The following is a 9,442-nucleotide window of genomic DNA, read 5'->3' as shown; positions in this document are numbered from 1 at the left end:
CTTCCATGAATCCTAGTTTTGTATGATGAAATTCTCTTGCGCATTTAATAGCTATAATCACTTGACGTGTTTCGCAGAGTTTGCTGACAAAGCGAATGCATCTGAAATAGAATCAACACGAAATAAGAATAGGATAAGGATAACTGTTTGATATTATCTTATTCGGAGAAAAAGCGTGTACTCATGAATCGAATGCTCTTCGATATCAATATACTCTTGTGTACGTGACCCTTTCCACGATCCATGAATAAGATTCGAGACACGCCTACGCTCAATCGTCTTGTGAAGTCAAATGCTTCAGCTTCGGTCTCGCTATTACGAACGAGTGGGTGGTACGAAATAGTTGCACAGCAATACGTTTCAAACTTTCTTGCCTTATTTATCCTCTGGAAGTATAGATTTTACATTTTACGATACAACATTATGTATAAAGAACGCGATCGATTATAAATAACATAATTTTACTAATCAAATAATATTTTAAATCTGATCGCGAGACACTACAATATCATCATATATAATCAAAACAATCAACATTTTTTCATTGCTCGAAAATTATCTGAGTAATAATCAAAGTTGATACCGTTATCTTTTTAAATACTATTAATATTCCATATGCATATCCGCGATGCGTGACTGCTATATTTTAAACACTACTACTATACTCTCTTTGAATTATTTAATTGATACTGACTTCGAACATCCGCACTTCTATATTCTCGATATTTCGAATTATATAATTCAAAAAAGATTTGTGAAAAAGAGATGTTTCTTTTTATCTAGGATATGATTCTCGAAACGACTAGAATTCTAGTCAGTACCACAAGTCCCTATTCGATGTGACCGAATCTAGGTGCCGAATGTAGCAGCGTGAATAATTAAACCATATATAGATATATTGTCAGAACGATGCGGAGGAGGGACACTATAATGGCCGATAAGCGTGAGGAGTGTCTACGAAAGCATACCGGCTCTCAAGGCGACTCGAGGACGTTTACCCACGAAACCGACGACCTTGATCTTACAAACGATCCATGAAGGAGCGGCCCAGTGATGCTGTAGCTGCACCTGCATTGCGTGCGACAAAGTCGCAGCTAATCAACTTTGTTTTCCCATTCTTCACTATTCGTCCCAGGGGACAGAATGTTTGAGAAAAAATAATCAAAAAATTAATCGAGTATTTGTCACCATTTCAATGCATTGCACAGAGTCTTGTGCCGATCTTAAATCAAACTAACATTTCAAAGTAAAGTAGTAATAAAATAGAATAGAAAAAACGACAAGTTTTATAAACGTTGATACAACTCCCCTAGATTACATGAATATGAAGTAACGGCACAACAGCACAAAAGAAAATAGGTAAAAACAAGGAAAGGAAAAATATACGACAATATGCAATTCAATTGTATTTATAAAAATTATTAATATAAATGATGCTTCTATTAAGTTCAGAGGATACGTTTGTATAAAATTAACAATGATCTTAAACAACATCAATTATTTTTGCATACATCATTGAGATAAATTGCATCTAATAAATATTACCTAATAACATAATAATTATGAAATTGTAAGCTAAGATAGCTTTCTATTATGTTATTAGATGAATTGCAGCTCATATTTCTGTATCGACAACTAATGATGCATCGCGCTTAAACATCCAGTTAAATACCACAACAAAAACAAAACTTATTAAATTATACTATGTGATCTGATTTACTGATAAACATATTCATGAAAAAGACATTCATTTTCAAGAATATATTTCTATGATGAATAAAAATATTCATTAAATTAGAGAAAATATAATCGTCAATATTTATGTTTGATTTAAAAACTTTGAGTTAAAGAGTTTAATTATTTAATTTTTAAATAAAATATTTTAAATATCAAGAATGTATGCATTTTCATGTTTTCACTTATCTAACATTTCATATCCGCAATGATTAATGTATATATTTGTGGATTATGCTTTCAAAACAAATCAGTCATTTTCTTGTGTACAATTCTTTTAATCATCAATCTTAAAAAGCTATAATTTCGAAAGCTAATAAATTATAATTTTTCTTCTATATTGTTATAAATTATATTCGAGACATTTATATAATTATTGTTTATCTGTTTTGTCAAGAGTTGTCTTATCAATAAATAATATATAAATAAATGATATTATCAAAAAAAAATACGTTACAATAAAGATGATAGTGTAACGCGAAATTGAGCGTTTGCGACGCACACGATGGAATCGTTTCTTCCTCTTTATTAATGCGGATGCACGACGCCGCTGACGCAGACATTTAAGTCTTATTTACAGCTGGACGACGTAAGCCGCTTACGTTACACCCTTGCCACGTGCTAGCTTGGTCAAGCAGTTGACCAAGAAATTGCATTTTCTTCGTTCAACCGTTGAGCTTGTCTTTGCTTTACAAATAACGCGGCTTCAACTCATGAAGTTGTGATGATCTTGATTAGTTAACGTTGACGTTCATAAATCTTTAAATTTTAAATCTTTATCGTGGATCTTTAAATTCAAGAATCTGTTTAATATTAAGATTACATGTATTGATGATTATGGAATGAAAAATTTAAGAAATTATATAAAAGTAAATTCTCAATATAATTGAATAAAACATCGAATCGTTCTATTCGGACATTCAATATTTTTCTAATCGTTAAAAGTTTTGAGATAAAAATAGATAGATAGATAGATAGATAGATAGATAGATAAATAGATAGAGAGAGAGAGAGAGAGAAATGTACAATATACATGGCTAGTTGCCAAGCTGGCATTCTACTAATAATTCAAAGGTCCCAATTTAGTTTAATTAATTTGTATATAATTTATATAATAAAACTTACAGGAAACATGATATCTTCTAACCAATCCATTGACGCTTCCATCTATTATGTCATTGAATCGGTACGTACAAACAATAAAATTTTCCAAGGAACACCTGTCATTTGGGGGGAAGTGACTCGAGAAACCGGTCGCTTCTTGCTTATAACAGTCCTAACTACGAATGCAAATAATCGCATTCTCGCGAGTGAGTTACAGCCTGTTTACAACGAAAAAAGTCTCAGTGCACCTGCAATGTTGGTATTTTGGTAATTTTGTAAGGTAACATGAGACAATGCAAATTTTTACACGTCATGACACGATGAAAAATTCATGAGATATCAACGCGAGACAAGACTTTGAGATAATCAAACGCGTCTAAAAAAGCATATAAACAATACACATATTGCACAATATTTATCGAATACGGATGCAAATTGTTCAGAATCGATGTCACAAAGAAAATGGATGGTCAGATTTGGCAATCCTGACCGATTCCGCTTCATTTAATTTAAAGAGACAAACCGTGACGATGCACAATATTATCAACGTACATATTGCGAGATAATGATCGCAAGCAAAATAGTAAAAAAAAAATCAGCCTGTAAACATAACGGAAACCTAAAAAATTTTTAACTGAAAGGGATGGACGGCCATTGTGATTTTTAGAAATAGCAAACCAAGAAATGTAAACGCTAGTACTTCACTTTGCACAATAGATATTCATTAAATATACCATTTATTACGAAATAAAGTTAAAAATTCATTTCCATCAGCCCTTGCATATCATTTTTGCAATTTTCTGTCAGCATTTTCGGCACGAGCGATTTAACATTATTTAAATGACGTTTGCTCCTCCTAGATTTCCAAAAGATGAATTGCCGAATATTTCTGAGAAATCGACAACGGTTTTAAACTTCTTGCATAGAGAATGAAGAGACAAGCAACGGCCGTAAGGTGTTATCGATTTTATCAACAAACGGGGGCTTCTAGGGGATTCTGTCTCGGTGTAACACGGGGTGAGTCAGGAAGAGCGAGAGAGAAACGGAATGAGCGAATGAGCGAATGAGCGAAAGAGCGAAAGAGCGAAAGAGCGAAAGAGCGAGAGCGAGAGCGAGAGCGAGAGCGAGAGCGACAGAGACAGAGAAAGAACGAAACGGTGGAAAGCAAGTTCGCCGCGAGGGGCGGCGGATAATCGCCGCGGTCGGCGAAGTCGAAAGAAAATAGTCACCTACCTTCGGACAGCTCGAGGTCCAATTCGGCGAGCTTCTCCCGCACGTCCTCTGGAAGCTTGCCGATGTCGATGTTGTACTCGGCCATCGCTAGGCCATCCGCGCTACGCCGTGATCGCGAATCCACCAGCGGTGCATACCACGACCCGTCACCACCGTTCGGCCATCTTGCCTGCAACTGAAGTACGCCGTCGCGTCACCGACGGCGCCACCGACGATGCTACCGCGACGGTCGCGCGTACTTGCCATCACCCCCACCTACTGCACCACGCCAATGCCCGTACTTATCCGTGTCCCAACAGGTGATTCGCAATGAACGATTTTTGTATCAAGGGTATCATAGAAGGTATGTTGAGAGTTCGATACTTTTGTAACGAAAAATTCAATGGCTGATTTGTACATACATATAATATTGCATATAGCGATTGTTCATTATCAATATTTCTCTCGATCGAGTAAATCGTAACAATTCCGAAAAATTATCGAAATGTTCATTTGAAAAGATGATACAATATTAAGTTTTATAACTTTATCGCATTATAATATTTTTGTCTTTGTAACGTTATATTGTGGATGATAAGAAAGCAATATTATTGTTATAAAAATATAAAAGCAAAATTGGTTACTATGCAAGCTTTCGAAACAACTACCCTAACAGCATGTCCATACGTCGACTGTAAGTCGACTTTCTCAAGTCAAGCCTTCCGAGTTGACTGCAAATCGACTTTGTACAGACATTTGCAGACATTTTTTACATGTCGACTTTCGTCGACAAGATGTCTAAGGCCGTATTCATAGTCCGTTCTTATATTTAAGATCGTCTTCAGTAAACTCACACAATTATCCTACAATATGCTATTATTCTTTGTATAATAACATATAAAGTATTATATAGGTTGTATTATTCTTTTGATTTGAACATGAATATGAAATATGGAATTAAAATTATTTACAGATTATAGTATTTTAAAAATCAATCAATTCATAATTATAATTATTTATATATAATATAATTAAAATTATAAATATTAATTAAAAATATATTTTTTCAAAGTATATACTAACTTTTTAATTAATAACACTATCTGTACTAGTTTAAGATGTTATCTCTTGAGATTACATTCGCGCAATATTTCCATAAGAGTAATGTTAAAATTATTTATATGGAGGTAATGTAAATAAATGTTTTTATGCAAATACTGCATGAGTGCAAGTCCAAAGAAAAACACCATAAAAAAAAAATAAAACTTTTTTAAATATTCACGCCATTGCAAGATACGCATGCACAGTACTGATCTTAAAATGGCTGACTAAAGTCAGCTTAAGTTGTCTTCAAAAGATCATTGTAGGTGCTTACGATAATTGCAGTTAGTTCCACTAGAACCAAAAAATATAATACACATATCCATCTAGTATTTTTATAAGTTATGACAACTCAACTCAACGCTGTCTTAAGGCCATTGCACGTGGAAAAATTTTAGTAGTAATCGTAAGGTCATAAGCGAATTGATCAACTACAATCGATTATTTTTAGGCTGTAAGGAGACTAATTGATTCTGATTGGTCAATTTGCTTATAATTTTACAATTACAATTAAAATTTTTTCACGTGCAATGGCCTTAAGGGCTGCCGCACACAAATTTCCGTAATCGTAACAGTAAGACGTAAACTTAAGCCAATAGGCCAATCAACATATTGCTTTAAGTCTAAGTAATCTAATGGAAATAGAAATAACGATAAACTTATTCATAAGACAAATTTCAACCTGAAATTTCTACCAATATATATAGATAATTTGTATATTAATGTTGGGCTCGAGCAAATAATGGGTAGCACATCTATAGTGCATCTAACCAATGATATATGTAAAATCAATAAAGAAACTAGTAGAAACCAGTGGATTTGACGAAATAAAGATTTATATAAAGATAAATAAGTCATATAAAGATAAAATGTAAGTTTGATATTAATATATATTAATGTAGTAATATATAAATATATATTTTTATAATTAATTTATTTAAACATAAAAATTTTTTTGTTAATCTTTACTTGTTATTACAGGTTATTTAAAAGTGACGGGTAAAATAAATATATTAGTCTGTAGGAAGATATTTAGGATTTCATTGATTCAATCTTATATTGTATTCGTAAGTATTTTGAAACTGAAATAGCTATTATACAAAATAAATTTATGGAATAAATAAATATGAGTACACAGAAGCTTGTATCTTTTTTATTATGTCAATATTTCATTTTCATCATGTATATTGAATTATAGATCTAAGTCTTTCATTTTTTTATAATTGTAATTTATATTTTTTACTAATATGCGTTAATATAAATATTATAAATAATAACACACTATTTTTATTTTATATATTCTATATATTTTTATTCTAGACATAATTATATTCTTTTTCTGTATCTCTAACTTTTTTATTAGGTTGTGAATTATTCAACTTTTAAAGTTTATATATATATATATATATATATAAAATTTCTCTTTTTTTCTTTAGAAAATCTTTCTTTTAATTTGATCCATTTTGACATTCAGCAACTGTATCAAGTAATAGTATTACAAACATTAAACTTATATTAATTGAATATTTGATATAATAAAAAACTTGCAATTAAATTGATAAAATATAATTTAAAAATTTATACTTACGTGACCAAGCATAAATATCTGCACTGTAGTTCGACGAGTACTGTATGTTTGAATACTTTGAATATGCATATCATTTTCTCTCCAAGAACTATTTATTACATCTCCATTATTACTTTCGTTATCAATAAAGTTGGGAGGACAATAGAATTTATCATGTTTCAGACTGCTGTTCATCAAAACTTTTTAAAAAGTTATGAAGACACACTATACTCAGGATTATTTTGTCAACAGTATTAGGTTGCATGCATATAGGTTTACGCAGTACTCTCCAATGAGATACCAAAATTTCAAAGGTATTCTCAATTGTTCTTCGTACACGTGATAATCTGTAGTTGAATATTTTTTTCTTTTCATTTAAATTTTTTCCTGAATAAGATTTCATTAAATTCTTCGATAAAGGAAAGCCTTCATTTCCAATAAAAAAATATGTTGATTCATTACTTCCTGACAATTTTATTTCATTTCTTAACAAATTCAATTTTTGTGTTCTTAATAATTTTCCGAATTCAGGTTCATAAAATATACCTGCATCATTTTGACTTTCATACGAACCAATATCAACTAAAGTGAATTTATAATTAGAATCACAAGCAGCCATTAATATTATACTGAACTTTTTTTATAATTATTGTGATATAAATTGCCAGAGTGTGAAGGAGCTTGAATAACGCAATGTTTGCCATCAAATGAACCAAGACAATTTGGAAAATTCCATTTTTCAAGAAATCCTGTACTAAATTCCTGTGACTCACTTATAATCTGTTTCAGATGGCGACTGTAAAATTTTAGGAAGTAAAACATTTGAAATGACTTCAGTTGTTTCTTTTATAATAGCACGTGCTGTTGATTCTCCAATACGATATGCCGATGCTACAGTATTTGGTCTATAATAACTAAATATCTAAAATGATAATTTTATTTGATATTTTTATTTTATTTTTTTTAAGTTTCTGATTTTTAAAGCAACAAAAGTCATTAATTAATAATTGAATATCTAATTTCAGTATTTTATTTTTATATTTTATGGATAATAAATATTTTTATTAACCAATATTACAAATAATTTTTCGAGATATATTCAATTGTATAAAATATATTTCATAAATATACAATAGATTAAAAAATATGTACCTCAGTGTTAGAAACAAGTGGCAAAGCTCTCCAGTTTTGTTTTTCAAGTTTTGGAAATACCATTTCCAATAAAATATAAAAGCAATCAACTGTCATCCTTGTATATTGAAAAAATATATCAGTATCATCTTTTAGCTTTTGGAATAAAACAGCAAAATCTACTTGTTGAGGTCGATTTTCATTTATAGATCTCACCCAGAATCTTCGTTTGCGCTGTTTTCTTTTCCAAATAACAAATAATTTACACCATTGTATGATGTTAAAAGAAAATTAGGATTATCCCATATATTTTTTTTATAATAAATAATAATATTTACATGTTTAACAATTTCATTGTATAGGTTAGTGTAGACATTAATATATAAGTTTTTTCATTATATTGGAAACATTACTTGTTCAATAAATATGTTGTACTTACAGATAAATATATTTTTATAGGTATTTACTTTATTTATTAGCCTATTGTTTATTTTAAATTATAATAATAGCCTATTGCTTATTTAAAATTATAATAATAATTTAATAAGATATTAGAATATAATTTAAAACACAATGAGGCATTTTGTGAAACTTTCTGGTATATTGCGGAATACATTTTAAATCTAAAAATAATTTTTGATTGGTGGAATTATATTTTATTCTTACGGTTAATGATTATAGTCTCGCTCTCTCTGCGGACGTTTTATGATTGGTTGAATTAATCTATACACTCATTCATTGGCTAATTCTTATATTACTTCTTACGACTATGGTTACGTAAATTTGTGCGGAAGTCCTAAAGGGACTTATTGTGGACCGACACTTAATCGTTTAAAGTCGACTTAGTCTCAATCCACAATAGGTATTTAATCTTTAAGCCGTAAGAAATTGATCAATCATAGTCAATTATTTTATTCATATTCGATTATAATTGGTCAATTTCTTACTTCTTAAAGCTTGAAGCTGGTATTTATAGTCAATTCTTATATTTAAGATTGCTTAAATAAACTCACACAGATATCTTATTGGTTGAAATGTTATCTTAAGACGATCTTAAATATAAAAATTATGAATATTGGCCTAAATCATCTATTGTGGGCCAATACTTACAGATGTCTATTTTCTAGATGTTATTAAGCTCCAACAGTTATAATCGACTGAGAGTCGACTTAAAGTCAGCTTTGTGTTGTTAGAGATATTTCTCTAATAAAAGATAGATAAATTTGTATAAATACGAACTCTAAGGCCTGTTCTACAATGCGTCGTGTGTCGGTGTCGCAAGCCACAAATCACAAGAATTGCCACCAATCACAGTTGAATGTGAGGAAAATACTTGATTATGATTGGCTCATTCTTACGGCCCACAACCCGCGACACCGACACGCGACGCATTGTAGAACAGACCTAAATAATATTCAGTGCATTCATCCCAGAAGTTCAGATAGGTTGCGTTTAGAAATATCATCGATAACGTTCAGGGGGTCAATCATGTTTACGTGAAATTTTTCACTTTTCATTTTTCACTTTTTATTTTTCATTTTTCACACCTTGAGGTCAATCATGTAACTTTATGTAAAATTTTTCACTTTTCAT

The 9,442-nt window shown here is 30.7% G+C and overlaps 1 long non-coding RNA gene across 1 annotated transcript; it reads right to left on the bottom strand.

The window, feature by feature from the left end:
- Positions 1 to 1,391: 1,391 nt before the first annotated feature.
- LOC148937741 (uncharacterized) lies at positions 1,392 to 4,065 on the bottom strand. The gene is made up of 2 exons (XR_016138030.1): positions 2,860 to 4,065; positions 1,392 to 2,537 (listed from the first exon to the last, which is right to left on the bottom strand). It is a non-coding gene; the product is annotated as an uncharacterized LOC148937741 (long non-coding RNA).
- Between the last annotated feature and the right edge of the window lie 5,377 nt (positions 4,066 to 9,442).

This window comes from Pogonomyrmex barbatus, unplaced genomic scaffold, assembly GCF_055798465.1.
Source record: "Pogonomyrmex barbatus isolate J1 unplaced genomic scaffold, ASM5579846v1 scaffold11, whole genome shotgun sequence".
NCBI classification, from domain to species: domain Eukaryota; kingdom Metazoa; phylum Arthropoda; class Insecta; order Hymenoptera; family Formicidae; genus Pogonomyrmex; species Pogonomyrmex barbatus.
Note: the sequence above shows the minus strand (reverse complement) of the source record. Positions and strands in the feature narration are given on the sequence as shown.